The following is a 20864-nucleotide window of genomic DNA, read 5'->3' as shown; positions in this document are numbered from 1 at the left end:
GTCCCATAGTAGTCTTTTCAATTACTTCTAGAAATATCCTGGGAAAGAACTAATGCCAAGTGGTGCTCTCAAATTTGTAACATCCAAATGCTGTATTTCAATTTAGAAATTTAGAACTTGCCTCACTTACATTTGCCTGCCAAAACATGTATCCTGCATTTAGCCCCATTATGATTTTTTGCTTCATGTGAGCTTTAATTACAAATTTAAGGGAAAACTCCTACTCTCTGCAAGAATAGCAATATATCAAGCGTATAAACAATTTGTGTTCAGTCTATGCCCGTTTTCTCCACAAGGGCCAAACCGGTTTCCTGTTTTGTACTCCACTTGCAGGTTTTTTTTCCTCCTTTTTAACTTCTGGACAATCAATACTACTGTCCCATCCTTTGCACCCCTGAAATTCACTATGATATTTAATGGCTAAACTTTAACCAACTGTAATACTCCAAATCTGGAGTGAATCTTTCCATCACTGCAAAGAAGGTTTCACTCACAGTCAGGATCTGAGGCACCAGTTGGTAATCGGCATTACATTTCCATTTGGTACGTTTCAGCAGGGTACGTCACAGAGAGCATGTATCTGCACACATTGTGGCCTGCTACCCAATTTTGTTTTTTTCAATAATATGAGCACAAGATATGACCCAACATTAATGCTCAGTTGTACAGATATTAGTGTTCTAACAAAAGCGTGGGATGAGATGATTGCCAACTACAGAAGTAGTCATATTATTTTAAGCTGTAACTTTGTAATATCTCCTTTCAGATATTTCTAAAACCCTTTTAAAAATTTAGTTACATTTTAAAAATTACATTAAAGAAATAAACCTCGCTACATCAAAAACTATGATGTTACAAAATTTATGCACTCATTTGCTTTCTCTGATTTTCATATAGAGTCTAACTGAAGGGTCACAATTTAATGTTTTACAAAAGGATTTCTACCTCATGCAGGGCACAACCAAAACTAATCAGAAATATCAGGTAATTATTTCTCTATTTTGTTTTCCCCCATCCAGCATTTAACGAGTCTAAATCTTATTTATTTTAGTTTGCCTAACTCCTACTGTGAATGGAAGATCAATACCAGTCAAGACTGAGGCAAAGAAGGCATTCTGTACCTTCACCTTTTCCTCATCCCATGTAATGAGGTCTCCCAGACCGTTTCATTACTTTGTTATCTATATGCCTTCCCATTCCATTAGCAAATAAGCCAATGATACCCGGTAAACATCCCTGATCACCATACAAATTCCCAAAAAGGAGAAGAGTGAGGGAACATGAAATGGCTCCCCCATTTTTTAACTTCAAAGCACTTGACTTCATAAAAGATCACAAATCTTGTAACTATCCATGTAGTTTCCAGTGATGGCTTTTTTTTTTGTTTCTCAAGGAGTGTCAATCAAAAGAAGATAAGCTCTCCACTTGCACCACACAAGTTACCTATGCAGAGCCCAGTCTTGTGAGGGGGCTGCCCTAGAATTATGTAGGACTGCTGAGATGGCTGAAGAAGACCAAATAACACCACAAAGATACACTCATACCTCTAGGACCTTCAAAGGTGCTGCAGCTGTTTAAGAATAAAGAGAAATCTTTTTAATAATGAAAAATATTAGGCACTTCATATTATTAAAATAAGTTAAAATTGACAATTCTGCTACTGCATACTGTTCCCTAATACATTTTTTTACAGGTAAATAAGTGAAAAGACATAATTTATTAAAAAACATGTGGTGCTAGAACCAGGCTTAAGCTGGTATGTGCTTGCATTCTTGTGCTCCATCCAGTGAACCAAAGCTGTTCCTTTTCCTGAGAATGGTGTCAAGGACGGTCATAAGAAATACTTTTTAATAAGAAAGATGAAGGAATACTTTATTTATTTCAGTTCAACTCCTTATCTAGAAAGAAAATATTTTCTTTGCAGATAAGTAAGCTGCAACATTCCACCAGGCTGAAAAACAGCTTCACCTTACTCCTCTACAGCATGTCTCACACGACAGAATGATACGTCTTCTTAAGAGTCCATTTTGTATTCCCCTTTGTTTGACAGTACTCACTTTTATGCGAAATATTTGTGTCATGAAAGAAACCTCCATGAACTAATCTTTGATGTCCTAATGTCAATTTTCAAGCTGTGTTTTCTCCCTTTTTTTGTTAAATAAAAATTGCACAGTAAGAGAATTAGATACAGGTCTTTTAAGACTATATCTTTAGATGAGATCAAGTTTGCTGTTTTCTGTGGGTTTGTTTGTTTCTTTGGTTGTTTTTTAAAGAAGGGTAAGTCCATTAATGAGTAATACTAAAATCTGATGTGCAAATATGCTTCTTGTTGTCAAACTTTACTCTTACAACATGGTACCTTAATCAGAAGCACATTTCTTAACAAGATGGTGGAGTAACTTAAGAATTAATCTAACTGACAAAGTAAATATAACTCTTATCATATCCATTGGACGAACAAAACAAACAAAAAACAAACCAAGACAAGAAGAGACTGCGAGTAGTGCAGTGCTCTTCCTCGATTTTTTTTAAAAACCATGCACATTGCTTCTCTTAAAAATACATTGAAATCCTTTTGAAAAGTGGGACTGTGATTTATATAACTATCTTACTGTCATTGTTGCTATTTTAAAATGTAATTTCACATAATTGTGCTCTGAATTCAATGCTTTTCTGAAGAACATTTAAAAATGCTTTCTAACATTCCTCTGTCAACCTGGCCTCTCATCTGGATTGTAACACTTAGAAAAATGTGCAGCCTGAATCTGGAGGCTTCTTTAAAACCTTGGAATAGAGATTATAAAATTAATTTTTAGAGTGGAAAATTGCCAGAAGTCTCTCCTACCTTCCATTGCCCCTTCTGTAATTCCTTACAGAGCAGCATGAAATACTGAAATAACCAACTAAACTAGTGGAAAAGAACACTAGGCTGTCTCAATACAAAGAATAAGGGACCAGATGCAGAGCATCCAATGACAATGTTGCAGGGAAGCAGTGGGCATGCAGTCGCATGAATTTATGTCAGCATAGGAGTACCCACAGTAGTGCTAATCTAAATAGCACAGTTAAAAATAGCAGTGAAGACAGATGAAAGCAGACTTCAGCATGGCTTAACAATCTGTCCACAAGGCTTGAACAGCCTCTCTTAAGTCTAGGCTGGCACATCTTTGCACCACATATAGATCAAAGCTAGTAGAGATCTGTCTGCATGTTCTGCAATCACAGTACTCAACTGCAATGTAGACACATCCAGAAATAGTGCTACTGTGGATATGTTCTTTGAAAAACTGCATTTGCAGAAAGCAAAGCCTGGGAACATACTATAAAGCATATGGGACCTGATGAGGAACACATGCTGGAGAGAGCATCCATTTTGCTAAATTGTATTAGCTGTGCTAATTCCTCTCCCCACACTAACTGCTTCCTTTGTACTCCTGGAGGACACTGTCACACATGCTGGTTAGTCTTTCCTGTGGGGCTTCATAGAGTCAGGGCAGACTATCCTGATCCTTCAGGTACAGTGACTCACTCAGCTTCCCTAGCTAATAAGGAGACATTCTACACTCTACAAAGAGCTGGAAGCAACCATGTCACATGTAAACGGCACTCTCCTCTTCATCAAGTAGGACTGCCAGAAGCCAAAGCCCTCATCTAAGCAGGCATATTAATTAACGTAGTTTCAAGGCCAGTTATTCCAGAAGAACATCAAGATACCTACATCTTCATCAGCTACTGCTGCTGCTATCAGGGACAGAACTTACTGTGACAACTCAGGAGCTGATAAAGCCCTTTAAATTCAGGACTTCCTTCCCTCCAAGGTGGTTTGCTGTACAACTGCAACACTGCACCCTCTGTTAGCCACCAACTACAGACAGTACATCCTCTCAAGGATGGCTTACCACCATTTGTCCAGCAAGTGACCAAAGGGATTTATGTATGTTCTTAAACAGATTGTGTAACAAATGACTCACTTCAGGAAGATTTTGTGTACATTTTGTTAAATTACAACCAGAAGACAAGTTAAGAAGCAATGCAGCTTTTAGCACACTTAGCTGCCTTATGAGGACAGTAAAAAGACTCACAAGCTAGTGTTGACTCAGACAATTAACGTTCCAGTAGGAATCGGATCACAGCAGCAGGGATTACCTATAGGCTAATTTACACGGGAAGAAGTGAGCTAGTGAAATACAGCAAGTTGTGGATGCAGGGACAAAAACTGCATGCAGCAGCCTGTCTCTGTGGAAACTCTGAGCACATGTACAGTCATGCTGCACTTAGCTGTCCAGATCTGGGCATCTCAGCTCTCAGTCCAGCTAAGCCTCCAATCATTGTGCAGTGCTGTTCCAGCCATTTCACATCAGATAATGATACATGAAGTGCTTCACTAGGAAGTGCAGAGAGGCAATGGTTAACTCCTCCATATAGGGAGCATCACAGCAAAGAGCAGAAATACAATTTCCATTAAGCCATTTGCTAATGTGCTCCATCTATGACTCTCAAGAAAAACTGTGAGGTTTAATTGCACTCTGTTCAGTCTAAGAGAATGACAGCTGAAGTTGCCAAGTATGGTGTGAAAAATCTACCCATTAGACTGACATTATCAATGCTTTTGAAAACACTACTGAACAGCTGAGATAACTGCTAAATTTGTGTCATATACACCAGAAGCAGATTGATAATGCTGAACAACAAGTAACAATTTTATATTAATCTCTTAGATATTGGTGCTCCCAAAACTCTGTTTACAAGAAATGCTGTATTCAGCTATTCATAAACACAGGCTTCCTGAATCTAGAATTAAGACTCAGCTTATCAGCAAAAGCAAAAGTATCCTTACCATTTATCAAAGACATAACGTGGTACACTAACACAAACAAACATTAGAAGAAATGTATTGAACTACATACAAGACCTTCAAACATTCATTTTTGGAACCGTACCATGTGCTCTGTAACAGCATATTGCAAATTTTCTTCTCTTTTAACTTGCAACTAATTGCTTTGACAGCATTTTTTCCCAGATCTGGCCTGTTCTCTCATAACAGCAACTATTATTATCACAATTAAACTTTATAAGCTAATTCTCCTTTTCCTACAGAAAACTTAAAATGTCATACACAAAAGAACTAATACAAAGATTAGATGTATGTTAGAGGAATCCAAACAAATTCAGTCTCCTGAAAATTATTCTAGGAAACTGCTCTCAGCAAACATCATGTAGAAATGTTGTAGAATGTCTTTTATTCAAAAGGATGGTGAAAAGATTGATTCTTCCTTTTACTAACCTCTTGCTTATTTCATGGGTACACTGCCTCACTCCAATCACATCTACCACAAGGATGCCCATTAACTAAAACATGAATGATGTTAGTGAAGAGGCCCAGGTAACTAAAATTCTGCAGATACTAAGTGAACAGCACTAACAAAATTTAAGATTACAGTATTTATTCAGTTGCTTACATTCACATACCATAAATTCCTTTTACCTTTAATTTAAAAATCTTGTTTAGGTTAATGAAAACCAAATAATTAATGATGTAACTCAATCTCCTGGTGATTCTGCTCTGTAACTCAGGATAAGTTTTTGCGTATGTCCTAGCAACAAGCACAAATACTGAGTTTTATCCAGTGTTCAACACATGAATTTGCAAAACAATAATACCCCAGTTGTTAACCTAATTAGGACTGAACGTACAAGAGGAGAAATATGTATACTTACACTGAGTGCTGGTGACATGAGAAATGTAGGTCAGGGAACACAACATGTAGCTTATTTATCTTGCTAGCTTTCTTCTGTTTCCGTGTGCACTATATTAGCAGTGGTATTTTGCTTTATTTTGTTTTTAAAAACATCTTGGATGCAGTATGTACAAATATTCAAATAAATCTCTCACTATGCTGACAAGTTCAATATTTAAAATCTTGAGTCAATTCAAAAGTAATTCTTGAGCTCTTCATAAATATACTACTGTGACTCAACTGAAACTGAGAGCACAGAGTACAAAAAGTAGAATATTTAGAGTGGTATTTTAATAAAAGAGAACACAAGATATGTATATGTACATATAAACATGACAGCAATTGTATGTTGATTGTCTGGACAGTTAAAGATATGTCCTATTTCTTAAGCAAAAAATCAGGCAGTATGGTCAGATCCTGCCACAGAACTACAGGGATGAATAATCTGCAGGGCAGTATAGCTTCAAATCATAATAATGCACATACTTTTGTCAGGCACACATGTGAAAACAATGCAGCACAGCCCAGCCTACTTTTTACTCACAGATGTGAGTTTGATAAAATGGGGGGAAGGGGGGGTGTCGAAGGGAAGTATTAAGTTCCTAATTAGATTTTAATTGTAAATGGTAAATTATGGATTGATATAGAAACAATAAAACAGATGGGGGAAGGAGTGGGGTAAGGATTTATTTATATACAAGAGAGGTCATGTAATACACTGCATTGAGTTTAAAAGGTGAGGTGATGCATTTTTGTCTGGTATAAACAAAGAAAAATAATGTCAGCAGTCAGACTGCAAATAAGATGTGGGAAGGAGATGGAACTGGAAAAGAAGTGCCTACAGCAAACCTTACAAGCCTAATACTATGTTTTAAAAAGAAAAATACATTTTCACGTGTTACTTGGTAATTTTTCATAAAGTAAAACTCAACTACATTCATATTCACAAGTTTTTGTAAATGCTCCTTAACATACAAGAAAATATACCTAATGAAAGGTCTCCCCAACTACCAAACGATAACAGCCAAATTGTGATTCTCCTTGGTACCTCCAGACCTATGAACCACCTGGAGTTTTATCTTAGAAGATGAAATTACAGCCCTAGCTTACACAGGGAATCAGCAGATTATATTTCTACCGCAATAATTCATTTTTTCCCTCCCCCTCAGCTAAAAACTCCTTTGAGACCTTAAGTCAATAAGGTATCTGATGCATATGTTCTATTTTCTTGTTTCCAATGGTTCCACTGTGCATATGAATTTATCATACAACCACATTTGCATTTAAAGAGAAATTCCCTTGTGTTTACTGTACACCTGCTCCATGTAAGCCTGTCTCCTTTGAGAAACAGGCAGATCTGCCAGAAAAAGAGCACAGACATCATGCTCCTCCAAGTCCTCCTGCCAGTTATCTAGGCATTATTTCCTTTATTTTAGTTACAGTCCTATTCTGACAGCAGTTGAAACAAACAACTACTTGCCCTTCCAAAATCCAACTTCTCGTTTACATATTTTTTATCTTGACTACAAATATATATATTTCAACTGTACAAAATCACTGTTTTTTCTAAGCAATGTACAGTACAGCATTGGAAAATGGGTTCCTTACTTTTTCCACGTGGAAAAAAAAAAAAATCTTTCCTTTCTCTCACTTAGTATTAATCTGCATATGGCTGCATAAGGAAGGACGAGAATCTTTTCCTTCTGACACTTTACCCTCAACTGCAACCTGAAATAGACATCGGTTTACTCTAATAAAAACTGAAATTAAAATGGTAATTGTTCCCTTCACTTTGCCTCCTTGCTCCTGAAATCATGCTTGTGGTTCACGGGTTGCTTCTGAAGCTTCATGCAGGTAATCAGAGACAGATAAGGGTGGAAATAAAGCTCTGCTTCACATCTCATCTAGTCAGTTGAAATGTTTAAAAAATGGGTGAGAGGTGATAGGATGTTGCATCCCACAAAGGCTGCTGAAACTACTGGTCTTTGTGCTTATGAGACGCAGCATCACTACTTCACACATACGTGACACCAAACAATGCCAAAACTACGTGTACCAGCACCTCTGCACTATTTCCAACATGACTTTTGTGTTGCTGTCCGCAACTGAGACCTCCCACTGAGCTGCCTCTTCCTGGCACTTCCTCACAGCATGGGAGCACTACCTACATGTTTCCATTTCAGAGGACAGAAACTCAAGTGGCAAGTGGCTACAGCAGGGCTGTCACATTTTCCCCTTCCTGGCTTTACTCAGGAAGGTTTACAAGGAGGGAGATGCTGTGGGGGTAAACGACAATAGGGACATGGGATATCCTGGAACTGTGTGAGAAGGAGAGCTGTACCAGTGCAGGTGGTATCTCACCTTGATACATGTCAGAAGAAGGCTTCCTGCACCTATGAAGTACACATAGGACAGGTTTCAGCTCCCAGCAAGAGCTGACAATTAGGAAGTAGAAAGGAAGTAACAGACACTTCCTAGTTCCTTGAAGCTCTGCTGCTGCTTTGTCAAAAAACTTTTACAAAATGCATATGCATTTGGGACTATGGTTTTCCAATGATGAAAGAAATAAATGCAAAGTGACCTTTCACTTAAAACACTCAGGAAAGGAATCGCAGCTTCAAAGGTACCACAGTCACCTTGTCCAACCAGTCTGCCTTTTACATGCAGCTCTTTGAAAATTCTGCAAATTCAGAAGCTGGCCCAAAAGAAATCAAAGGAAAAAAAAAAAACAAAACCAAACCAAACCACCAAACCCAACATTAAAAACAGCACTTTCTATCTAATGTAATTTACTGTCTTCTGTAGAACTGCCTTACCTGAAAGACTGCCCATCTCCTTATGCCACATGTCACTCCAAGTATTCTGAGTAGCCCACACTGGACTCCTCGCTCAAACAAGTATTTTTAACAGGCTGGTCTCTTACAGACTCTTCAGATTCAGAGACACCTCTTCACTGGCCCCTTCCTGTGATATAATACGATTTTACCCACATTTTCAACTAGCTACAAGATACATTTGCTTTCTGCGGCACATTGAGTCAATGACACAGATCAGAAATCACAAAGACCTGAAAAATAGCTGAACAGGTTCAAGATCATGCCAGTGACTGTGTGAAGTGGTACAGTCAGTTTGCATAAGTAAATTTTTTACACAGGAATTGATAGAGGAATAAAACATAGCCTACCTTACAAAGGATGCCTTTTCACACCAGGCAAAAGCATCATGCCTCTGCATAAACTCTGGAAGTTACTATACAATTTTGGAAGTGTAAGTACAGCAGTGAGGCAAGTCACTTCTTCACAACTGGACAGATCAAAATCCAATTGTTTTATTCACATGAAAAGCCCTTCTCACTGTGATTGAGCTCTCTCTTGAGCAACCCCTCAAGCCTGCTCTTGCTTTCCAGCTTAGGTGCAAAATGCTCAAAACATGGCTTCAGTATGGCACCTGGCACACTTGCAGGCTTAGTAGTAGGAAGAGAGAAGTGGCTTATCACTTCCACTAGGCAGCCTATGAGATAGTTGCAGAGGATTTTAGGGTGAAGAAGCTCATATTTACGGGTGGTATAAGCCAATGAGTCATATTATTCATGACTTGATGGAAGCACACACAGCACATAGACCTACAAAACTGAGTAAGGGCAGGCCATCATGAAAGTTTGCTACCACACACCGCACAACGCTTAAATACCTGCACATCATTCAAGGTAATTCCTAGCCGTTGCTCAGAGCTATTGGCACAAGATGCAAAGTAATTTTGTTTTTCCTATGTTACAATTGTATCCCTTTCTTCAGGCATTTAAATACCACCAAAAAAAGTCCAACAATCAAGTGCTCTACTTCAGGACAGTTTTTAAAAAACATTTTTAGTTACCCTTTTGCGGTTGGATTGCTGAGGTGTAGAACAAGTCAATGCTTCCAAGATTTTCTACAGGACTACAGGCACTAGCAGATTTTTGGTGGGTTTTGGGGCAGAGAGTCTTTCTGAGAAAGAGTTGTGGCTGATTAATATCTCTCTAAGAACTGTGGCTTTAAGCCAACCATTAAAAGCGCCATGAGGTGATAACACTGACAATGAAGACTGAGACTATTTAGGACCTGGTTTATATCTAGTAACATCAGGCCCTTATCCTCGAACTCTTCTTCATATAAACTGTATTTGGTCCCATTAAAATGCTCACTGGTACTGGTATGAAAAACGTTTGATTCCCAGAGTCCCAAAACCACGATCTTGGACTGACCCATGTATAAACCCAGGCGCAGCTTTTCTACCAACTTTGCATTTGCCTCCACGCAGTGACAAACGTGTAAGTCCTACTTGATTTTGCTTCAGATTTTGGCATGCCCCGGTGGGACGGGAGGGTGCTGACGGCTGAGACCCGGCCATGAAAGCCCGGTTCCGGCCGAGCACAGGCAGACGCGCATCAGCCTCGGGTGTCCGTGGGTTTCCACGCGCCCCGCGGGGTTTTGCAGCGGCACTTGGCAGAGCTGACATCACGAATGTGCCCGGCCCCAATAAAGACCCCGCGTTCAGCCCTGCGGAAGGTACTTCCCCGGGATGGGCTGGCGGGGGCCGCGGCTCGCCCCCTCCGCCGCACTCCCGCTCCCGCTGCTCTCGAGCCCCGGAGACGGCCCGGCGCGGGGAGCCCTCAGCCGCGCCGGCCGCCGGCCAGCGCTGCTGCACCCCCGTTTCCCCCCACAGGGGGACACTGGGCCCGGCTCCGCGCCCCCCGCCTCCCCAGGTTGAGGGCAGCGTTGTCGGCGGCAACAAAGCGCTCCGCTTCGCTCGCCTCACTCACCGCTCCTCTGTGCTCGGCCGCACAGTTCCACGGCAGCAGCGAGGTGATGGAGACGTGTGATGGAGACGGGTAAAGGGCCCAGGTGCCGCCTCTCGGCCGCCGCCGCCCGGCCCTCCCCGCCAGTGTGGGCGGGACCTCCTCTGCCCCCGCCCCCGCTCCTGCCCAGCCGCCGGCCCGCACCCGAGTGGGCGGGAGGGGGTGGTCCCGGCGCTCCTGCCCGCCGGGCTCCGCGCCCGCCCGGGGTGGCGCGCTCCCGCGCCTGCGCGCGCCGCAGCCGAGCCGCCGCGCCGCGATGCGGCCGCGCTCTGGAGGCGCGGGGTGGCTGCCACGTGACCGGCAGTCCGCTCTTCCCGGTCTTCTGGGTGCGCGGGGGCGTCGGAGTCAGCGGCGGCCGCGTCCCCGCGGGAGCTCCAAGGCGCCCCGTGGCCGGCGCGGGTGCCTCCCGCCGCTGGCAGCCTGGCGCGCGGGTGTTGCGCCCGCGGAAGGCGCTACCGGCCGCATCGGGGGCCGCCGCGCCGTCGTGTCCAAGGCTGGGCGCGCGGCACGACGCTGATCGAAAAACACCTGAACTGCTGAGTTAAGGCCGCTCGTATCTGTTAAAAATAAAAACTTGACGGGTTCGGGCTTGGGGTTTTGAGGAGGGCGGTTGAGTTTGAGGGAGAGGGTTATTTTTTTTCGGTCTGCTATAAAGCCGGAAAACGTCGCAGCTTTCCTCTGGTTGACGTGGGTGGAGCCGGTATCCTTGAGGGTGCCGAGGGTAAGCAAATCTGCGCACGGGCTCTCGCCCTCGTCCGACGGCTTCAACCGCCTGCGCTAAATTCGCGAGCTCTGCCTCAGAAGCTGCGAGGGCTGTGGCGAGTTCTCAGCACGGGTCGACCCCATTTACACCCTGACACGGGGTCACCTGGTGGCAAAGGGTAAAAAGCAGAAAAGCGAAGCTCTGGCTGCTTTTCTTTGTGATGTAGCGTGTTTGGTGCCGTGCTTTTCCAGTACGAACACGGGATTCTAAGGGTTTTTTTTCCCGTTATTGTTCATAGACACATTGTCCATCCCATCTCTTAAATGTATCTCTGTATATACTCTTGTCGTGTATCCCTTAAATGTGTATGCTTCCATCTCTGTTGTTATGTGCTTTTACATTTCAAACACAGAATGCCTTAGATTTCATTTTCTCTGATGAGGAAACACTGCAAAAGTACAAAATATGCAAGTAGGATATGAAAATGAATTCACGCTAGTTTGGCATTTTGGACAAGTATTTCCCACAGAACACATAGAGCATACTTGGCAGCATCTCAGTTACTCCCACATCAGTCAGCTCATAGCACTGCTTTGGATAGGTATCTCTGGAAATGGGGAAAAAAGTTCTGTCTCCAGCTCACTGGGTCTCTCCTTCTTACAGGGATTTCTAGTGAAAGTGCAAATCAAAGTGTGGCTGCTGGGCACTAAAAAAAAAAAATCACTCACTCTGCTTAATCCTCAGGCACAGTCAGCAAAGAATAACATCCATGAGAAGCTTTTCATCTGAACTCTGGAACTTGGAGATGGGACTGGACAGAGTCTAGTTGGCAGCCTGTGTCTAGTGGAGTCTCAGGGGTCAGTGCTGGGACCGGTACGGTTCAATATATTCATTAATGATCTTGATGAGGGAACAGAGGGCACTGTCAGCAAGTTTGCTGACCATACTAAACTGGAGCAAGTGGCTCACACACCAGAAGGCTGTGCTGCCATTCAACCAGACCTGGACAGGCTGGAGAGACAGGCAGGGAGAAATCTAATGAAGATCAACAAGTGCAAGTGTAGAGTCTTGCATCTGGGAAAGAATAACCACATGTACAGGTTGGAGAAAAAACTCTTCATTCATTCGGACTTCAGAGTAGTGTAGGGGAAAGGGACCTGGGGATCTTGATGGGCAGCAGGATGAGCATGAGCCAGCAATGTGCCCTTGTGGCCAAGAAGGCCAATGGCATCCTGGGGTGTATCAGAAGGGCTGTGGGCAGTAGGTTAAGAGAGGTTCTCCTCCCCTTCTCCTCTGCCCTAGTAAGACCACATCTGGAATATTATGTCCAGTTCCCGGCCCCTCAGGTCAAGAAGGACAGGGAGCTGCTGGAGAGAGTTCAGCACAGGGCTACCAAGATGATGAAGGGAGTGGAGCATCTCCCTTCTGATGAAAGGCTGAGGGACCTGGGGCGCTTCAGCTTGGAGAAGTGGAGACTGAAGGGTGATTTCATTAATGTTTACAAATATGTAAAGAGCAGGTGTCAGGAGGATGGAGCCAGGCTGTTCTTAATGATGTCCAGTGACATTACAAGGGGCAGTGTGTTCAAGATGGAACATAAGATGTTCCAAAGAAACATAAGGAAAAACTTCTTCACTGTGAGGGTGACAGAGCACTGGAACAGGCTGCGCAGATGGGTTGTTGAATCTTCTCTGGAGACATTAAAAAGTGCCTGAATGAGTTCATGTGTGACCTACACTAGGAGGTCCCTCTCTGGCAGTGGGGTTGGACTAGATGATCTTGCAAGGTGCATTATCAAATATTTTGCAGCTCATGTGACATAACTGCCCAGAAGTGGAACACTGTAATATTTCTTTCATCTTAAATAGCATTTTTAATATATGTGGAAAACAATCTTGAATACGAATTACAGTGAATCCTAATCCTTGTTTTCAAGGCCAATACTATCTTAACCACCTTAAAAATGTCTCTGTTTGAGAGTGTATGAGGGGGAAGGTTTGCTTTGGAAATGCCTTTTGCTTTTATGTAATTCACTTCTATGAAAAAGCATATTTAGGCCCTGCATGTTTCACACTTGTACATATATGGAGATTAAGTAACCATTTGGAGTATTTGTAATGCATTTGATTAGGTTAGGTGGTTTTATACAGGAATGTTGGTCAGCTGTATGTGATTAAATGGTTTGAAAGGAATGCAGGTTAGCTCCAGGACACAATGTCATATAGGAGTACGGCCTGCTTGATGAACAGCATTGGTGGAAAACCAAACAAAAAAAAATCTTATTTTAATTTAGAGACTATAAATACCATCCATCTCTACACAAATACAGCTCGTAAGATAAGAGCTTGCCAACAGTCTTTGCATGTGTTATGTATGATAATATCTCAATTAGAGCTGGGAACTACTCTACTTGAACTCATTGATAGAAATATTGTTTGAATAAGAAGTGCTGATTTGGCTACAGGGCTGTACAAAACCTAAATTATAACATACCACTTTGGTTATTGTAAAAATTTCAGGATGAATTTTTACTCCCAGTTATGTGGCACCATCATTATTTTTTTGCCCAAAAAAAGGTCACAGAACACTTGCTCTCATCCTACTGTATGCACAAATACAAAATTTTGCTGAAATAAAAACAACTTCTCATTCGTGATCCTGTTCCCAATGGAGTAAAAGAGTTCAAAAATGTGCTGCAAAATGATTTTTTTACTGTTTCTCCAGGATAATTTAATGGTATATTGAACCTCAGTATTCCTCCTCGCTAAAGCTAAGGCTGGTATTTGCATCAGAGCTGAGAAGTGATTGGTTGGATGCATGTGGAAAGAGACAGATCATCTGTGGACTAGCAGCACTGGAAAAACTGAATTCTGTGGCCCCCATCAAGGGCCCATGGCAGTGAACAGCAATCACAGCAGCCATCAGCAATCATATCAGTCTGTGTTAATGAACACAAGAAAAAACCCTCTATTAGTTTTGAGACTTCTCTAAAAGGTGATCTTGAGGTGGATTATCAGTGTTTGATAACATGCTCATGAAGATGTGTATACATTTAGCTCATAGTGTTATGTCCTGCAAAAACTTTTCTGGGCAGGACCAACTCTGGTGCCCGTATACTTATTCCTGGAAATGTCCAGCAGTCCCATGGTGAAAAAGCTGGGCAGAAAGAGAAAGGAGGCAGCAGAATCCTAGAAGAGATTTAGCCAGTTTAAGCCAGTAAGGCTTAGTATGTTGCCTTTTTTTTTTTTTTCAGAGCAGCAAGGTTTGGAATCAGTGTTCTTCCAGACAGGTAACTTAAACATCTGGTAACACTGCAGGGTTTTTAAAGTACTTAATATATAAAGGCAGCCTGTAAACTTACAGGTGGTGACCTAGGACCGTGTGATATGTGATATCTCCACCAAGGAACATCACCAACAGTATCATATTAAGTGAAACCTAGCAATTACTGAGTAAGTGTATCTCCTGAAATAACAAAGAGCAAGTTTAACTCAGTCATATGATGATCCATGATGACTCAGAGTCATTCAAATCAATCAACGGAGCACTAAGATGTTCTTAAAAAAAAAAAAAATTAACAAATCATGTGCAGCTGTGAAGACCAGTAAGAATAACTACCATTTTCAGAGCACAACAGAATTTGTGTCTGTGTTTCAAAAGAGTGAGACTAAACTAGGTGTGTCGCTTCTCTCTTCACTCTCAGATTCTGAGTGAAGATAAATTGGTGTAGATCAATTAAACTTTGCATCCAACTTTCACAAAATTTCTTCTTAGTTTTGCCCTGCAATACATCAAATATTTTACTCAATTTGGAAGAAAATTCTAAAAAGTGTGTAAAAATATAGCAAAAAATGCATAGTTCTGTTAGGCTGAAAGAACGACAACATTGCATAGGCTAGTTAGAAGTACTGACTTACTGTTCTGCTTTGATTATAACAAACAGTACCATACATGTGCTAACGAATGAGTCTACCATTTTAGATTAATGAATTTGCTGCATCTGAATTTGTGAATATTTGACATCATGAATTTTCATTCTGAAAATTAATGTTGGCAAATTGGAAAGGTTTTAAGCGCAGTCCTCAAAATAAATTACAGATGGTAACACATCTGTTATTTTATTGTTATTTCTCTGCTACAGGTACATCTTCGGATATGGTCACATAAATAAGTTACACTTTGAAATTGCAGATTACATTACTTCTCTGGTGTACATCCTTCTCCCTCCCATGCCGAAGTCAGATTACTGGCTAAGGTAATGTGCTTATGTTAAGGGGCAAGCCAGAAGGTGAGAACGTGCACTGAAGCAGATCCTGCCAAGCAGCTGAGCTCCTCCCCAGTTCCTGTGTTATCTTACGGCATTATAGCTTGCTTGTGGGATTACTCAGCTACGGTTTTATAGTGGTAGTACACATGTAGCTGGCTGTCCGGAATTACCCTCTGCTTTTGTCCCATCCGGTATGCGTGACCTGCATTCTTTGGTGTGACCTCATCAGATAAGAAAAACAAGGAAAAAGGAAAAGTTAGGTTTTTAATACTATTAGAATATAATAATGTTGTATGGTGCCAATTTAGAGATAAAATGAACAGCCATAAGTCTTGGAGTTTAAGTTCAACATCAATTCACATATATCCTTTTCAGTTCGGTTGAGGTATGAATGACTCATTAGAGGAAATCCTGGCTGAGCAGCACTTTAAATTGGATTAAGACTAAATATTATGTTTCTTTTGAGCTTTAAGCAAAATCTGTGCCACCGTAAACTTACTGTGAAAGCTAGAACTGAATTCTAATCACAGCAACCCCATGAATTAATGAAGAACTTTACAGCTATAATAAATATATCTCTACTAATTCAGATGTTTTGAAGATTCCTCCATTAATAACATTATCCTGAGAAATGTTACATCCATGCTTACTGTCAATCTCTTGGCAGAAGGCTCCATCTCCTGAATTAAGTCAAAGTAAGACATTTCAAACAATCTTTAGGTAGTTGCTAAAATAATTACCTGAAAAAAAAGTCTGGAAATCTCTGGAAACTGACTGACTGTGTAATAAAAACCTAAAAGGAAGTCAACGTAAGACTTTTAGACTAGTTAGTAATGAATCTATACATGAGAAAGTAGGATTATTTCTCATTGAAAAGTGGAAAAGCTTTAATTTTGGTGATTGACCAAATGCCCATATTGGGGCCCGGTTCTTTTCTGATGGAATGAGGAGTTCTGCACTACTTCTTGGTGAAGGCAATTTGGGGACCACAGAGACAAGATGAGGAATTTCTAAGCAATTAGAGAAATGACTGTTTTCTGCTTTCTTATACTCTGGGATCTCAAACACATGCAGACCCACACATCTATGTGCATATCTATCTATATGAAAGGACCTCGTCACAGTGATAGCTAAAATGAGTCCTGAAAAGCGGTCCTTGGAAGTAAGCACCAATTCTTTATCCCTCCTAATTCTCCATGAGTAACTTAGAAGACGGGATTCATCTGTTCAGTTAGCTCAACAAGTAAGAGTATACAGTGGTCTGCTTTGCTTCTTATAAAAATAGGGGTGCTAACAGTGGCCACACTACATAGTTACAGACCACTCTTACTGTGATGCCTTCTTAAACAACCTCCCAAAATCCTCCTGTCAACGTTAAAGGCATTACTTTGGGTAAAAATAGTAACAGAGTTTCAGTTTATTGAGATGAATGGTATCAAAGAACATGGCAGTTGCACAAGAGTACAGACATTTTGTGGCTGAGTGTCAATGAGAAGCTATCGACATGTTCACTAAAGATGCCACCATTTCCTCAAAAAAAGTCAGTTTCAGACACTTCCTCAGTTGCTGACAAGATGCTTCTCAACACAGGGTTCACATTACAAAAAAAAAAATCCCATTCACAAGGCTTCTTATTTAGCAAATCTTTGTTCATCAGAGCTTACTAAAACCACCTCTGTGCCTGACCTTCTGTATCTAAGATCTGAAATAGTAATGTGGACAAAGTACAGAAGAATCATGCCTTCATTTACCATAGTTAACATTTTGAATTAAATATTTTTGCCTAATATTATACATTCCTAGTGGATAATGTGAATTGTTTTGTGAATCTTCAGACTGACTTAACCTGACCACTTGATGATTGTATAGAGAAGGGCTGTTTTCCTTACCCTTGTACAGAGGCAGTTACAAACAAGCTTATTACAGAGACCATTTTCCTTTACCTCGGCTAGGACATCTTTCACTGTTTTTTCTTTCACTGCTATTATTACTTATCTGTTTATGTCTCTGATGTCTAGGTATTTAAAATATTGGGAATTAAATAAGAAACAATTTATGTTCTTTTTTTATTTTTTACAACTTTGCCGTTGCTACTGATACATATTCCTATTTGTCTACAATAAATCGTATGAAAAAGAATCAATTATGAAAGTGCATTGGATGGCGTTACTCTTTGCAAGTATGTTTGTCAAGCAGATAAGAACTGCAGGCAAAACAGACCAAAACCTAATTAAGAAACATGTTCTCTGTAAGAGGAAAAAAAAAAAAGGCAGCATATTTTCAAAGCAAAAGCTGAATAACTCTAACTCCCTCTGGACTCAGAATAGCATTTCTCCCAGCATGGCCAACAATACATAATTTAATTTCTCCCTTTCCCAACACTTGTATGTGCAATGATGAACCAGCAATAATACAAATTGGTAATTATAATTTGAAGTCATCATTTAGTTGTTCTGATACCAAATAGGGTTTCTGCCAAAGAAAACTTTGCTAGTATTCACATAGCATTGCACTAAGCATTCAAAAGACTTTGAAAACTTGAAATAGCAGACATGTCCCATGAGATTCACAGCTCATTTTGTCAATCTATACCCTGTCCCATGATTATCACCGTGATTTACAAAAATAAATCTAGAAAACAAGCTCTAAAAAACAATATGGGCCAAATAACAGCTCTTCTAAATTGTCCTAGCTTTTTGGAGTCAAGTAAAAATTATGCTGATTTACACCCATGGAAATTCCAGCTCAAACCTTTCATTTTATTTCTTCCAAAATATCAATAAGGATCATAGTAGCAGCCAATGATAGCACATCTTATGTAGTAGCCATATTTTCTTTGTATTTTTCCTCTTAGTATTGTGTACTACACTAGAGTTGCTTTTCTTTTTTCTCCAGACATTTCCTTTTCTCCTTCTTTTATGTCTTTTCCCTTGAGGTATAATTGTTACTTGAACCACAGAAAAAACAGGTTCCATTTTTTTTTTCCCCTGAAGGAGAAACTAGATATATTTAAATGTCTCTTAGCAGCCTGTTCCCCATCCATGGGCAAACCATGGAAGAACCAGCCTCCAGTTGCTTAGTGACAACTCCATTGTTCTAGATATTTGTTGTTGTGGTGGTGTGCCTACATAATGATGACAACTCCAAAAGACTTAGTCTACTGAGAGCTTGGGAAAAAAAAAAAGGTGTGAAGTTGTACCTTATCTCCTTCTCCTCTCTTTGCCACATGAGAGGATTACAAAGGGGCTTGAAACTCATCAGCTGCCAGAACAGAATTTCCTGATTTCCAAGAAAGCCCTATGTTAACAGCTAGCTGGTTTCTTAGATACAATTTGTCCTCCCAGCACAAGAACTGGAAGCTGCATAATCAGGGCATGACTGCTCCAGGATGTGCTAACCTGGCAGATGATTCTTCTGGAGCTACTAGCAGCTGGTGTAGTTTAGAAATGCCTTTTGATTGCTTGAAACTGTTTGTGAGCTGGCATTGGACCAACATGAGGCTCATGCTATTCAGCCGTCCTCCTCCCACACCCCTTTATGTGATTGTGAAGTCCAAATTGAATGCCTCAGAGAATCTGCATCAAGAATTTGGAGTTTAACCCAGAAACCTACTGGATCAGATGCTGTATCTCTACTATCAGAATTTGTATAGTGACAGGCTGTCACATCCTTTACCTTGTGGGAAATTATTCTGGGCCAGATATGGTACACTGCAATAAGGGAGCCTGAAGGCTCACAAGCTCATTGATCATCCTAGCCAAATTTCCATCTGCCAAAACAGACTGTCTCTTGCCAGACACAAAAGATGAGGTACTTTTACCAGCTATTGCTTTTTGAGTACCTAGTAATGATGAAGCATGAAAAGTCTAAGTTTAGAATCAGTCCTAAGGGTCTGAGGTCACTTCTTTCACTTAAGGATGGTATCAGAAAAAGTAGACTGTAAGTGGAAGTTCCAGCATTGGAGATCATGATGTTAATTGTGAATTAGCTAGGAACAATTTGAGAATTTTAGGGCAAAAAAAAATAGACAAAACAAGTAATTGTAATTTGACAATCTTAACAATTATAATTTGACATTGATAGGTCCCACAATCCCACGTCTCCCTTTGAAGCCACCCCATTTAAGGAAAGCAGGCTGATTTGCTTTCTCAACACCTGTCAAGATTAAATTGTCCAACTTCACAAAACTTTTCCAAACATAGGCTGGAACATGAAAGTGGAGAGAATCCTGAAAGCAGAAAAGGAAGGCACAATTAATACAGAAAAATAGGAAACACTCAGGAGAGGTATTATACTGGGTCTAGTGTGAGTGGGTGAGAACTTAATTAGGGCATCTAAGAGGTTTGAGAGTACAGTCAGCAGATCCAGAGACAAAATAAGTCAGAATGGTGTTAACTGCAAGAGAAATATATTCAAGGAATTTCAGGCCATATGAAGTAATTATAAAATGTATTGTTGTTTTGTTGATGAGTACATGTAAATGCCATACTGACATTTATATCATAGAGGATTTTTCCCATGTTTTCTTTTTTTTGGTCTTTTTACATGAAAATCCAATGTCATTGCCAGGGTCAGATTGTTGTTAACCATCTATCCTGACATTACACAGAAATAACACTTGTCCCTGTACTACTGGATAGCTTTTCAATGTCTTATTAACTTAAAGGAAATAGCCAAACATTTCATGTAGTTGAATACGAGGTAATCCTGACCTAGCACTGAAATGTATATCTCTGGCCTTATTCTTCCCCTTGCCAAGTGTTCTCTCAGCCAGCTGCTGTTTTAGATTTAATATCCTTGACTTGACATATCCCTTCTGTTTGCTCTATTTACTGCTTTTCTCTTTTTTTCAGTTCATGTAATTCTTCCGTGTATAACACTAACCAGGGTTAAACAATAAGAACTTTTATTAAGAGTATTGTCAGGAAAAAGCAAATGAAACAACCTCATTTGATCCAAAGTCCTGTGTATAACTACACAGTTAATTGTTGTCCAAATGAAGTGAAAATTTACCTGTGATATCTAATTTCCTTGGGGTGGATATCATTGCAAACATCATGATACATTGAAAATTACCTAATATTCATTAAGTAATTGGATGAAGGTTTCAGGTCAGTTATTGCTGGCTACAGAAACCTCACTATTTTTAAGATTTCAAGGGAAAAAGTAAGTATATACAAAAACATGTAGTTTCTTTGAATTATCCTCCCTTACATTTGCTGAATTTTATTTCACAGTTTCTGAAAATTTTCATGTAATATAGTTCATCATTTTGACATAGCTTTTCAGACTAAACTGCATACCATCGCTAAGCCTATGGTG

The 20864-nt window shown here is 40.4% G+C and overlaps 1 protein-coding gene across 3 annotated transcripts in view; it reads right to left on the bottom strand.

Annotated features, from left to right (window-relative positions):
* SNCAIP (synuclein alpha interacting protein) overlaps window positions 1–10646 on the bottom strand; it is a 92946-nt gene extending 82300 nt beyond the window's left edge. For all 3 annotated transcript variants that reach the window (XM_062017906.1, XM_062017905.1, XM_062017908.1), the window contains exon 1: window positions 10537–10646. The gene's annotated coding sequence lies outside the window, so the exon portion shown is untranslated. The remainder of the gene's footprint in view (window positions 1–10536) is intronic.
* Window positions 10647–20864: the final 10218 nt, after the last annotated feature.

Source organism: Colius striatus, chromosome Z (assembly GCF_028858725.1).
Source record: "Colius striatus isolate bColStr4 chromosome Z, bColStr4.1.hap1, whole genome shotgun sequence".
Classification (NCBI taxonomy): Eukaryota; Metazoa; Chordata; class Aves; order Coliiformes; family Coliidae; genus Colius; species Colius striatus.
Note: the sequence above shows the minus strand (reverse complement) of the source record. Positions and strands in the feature narration are given on the sequence as shown.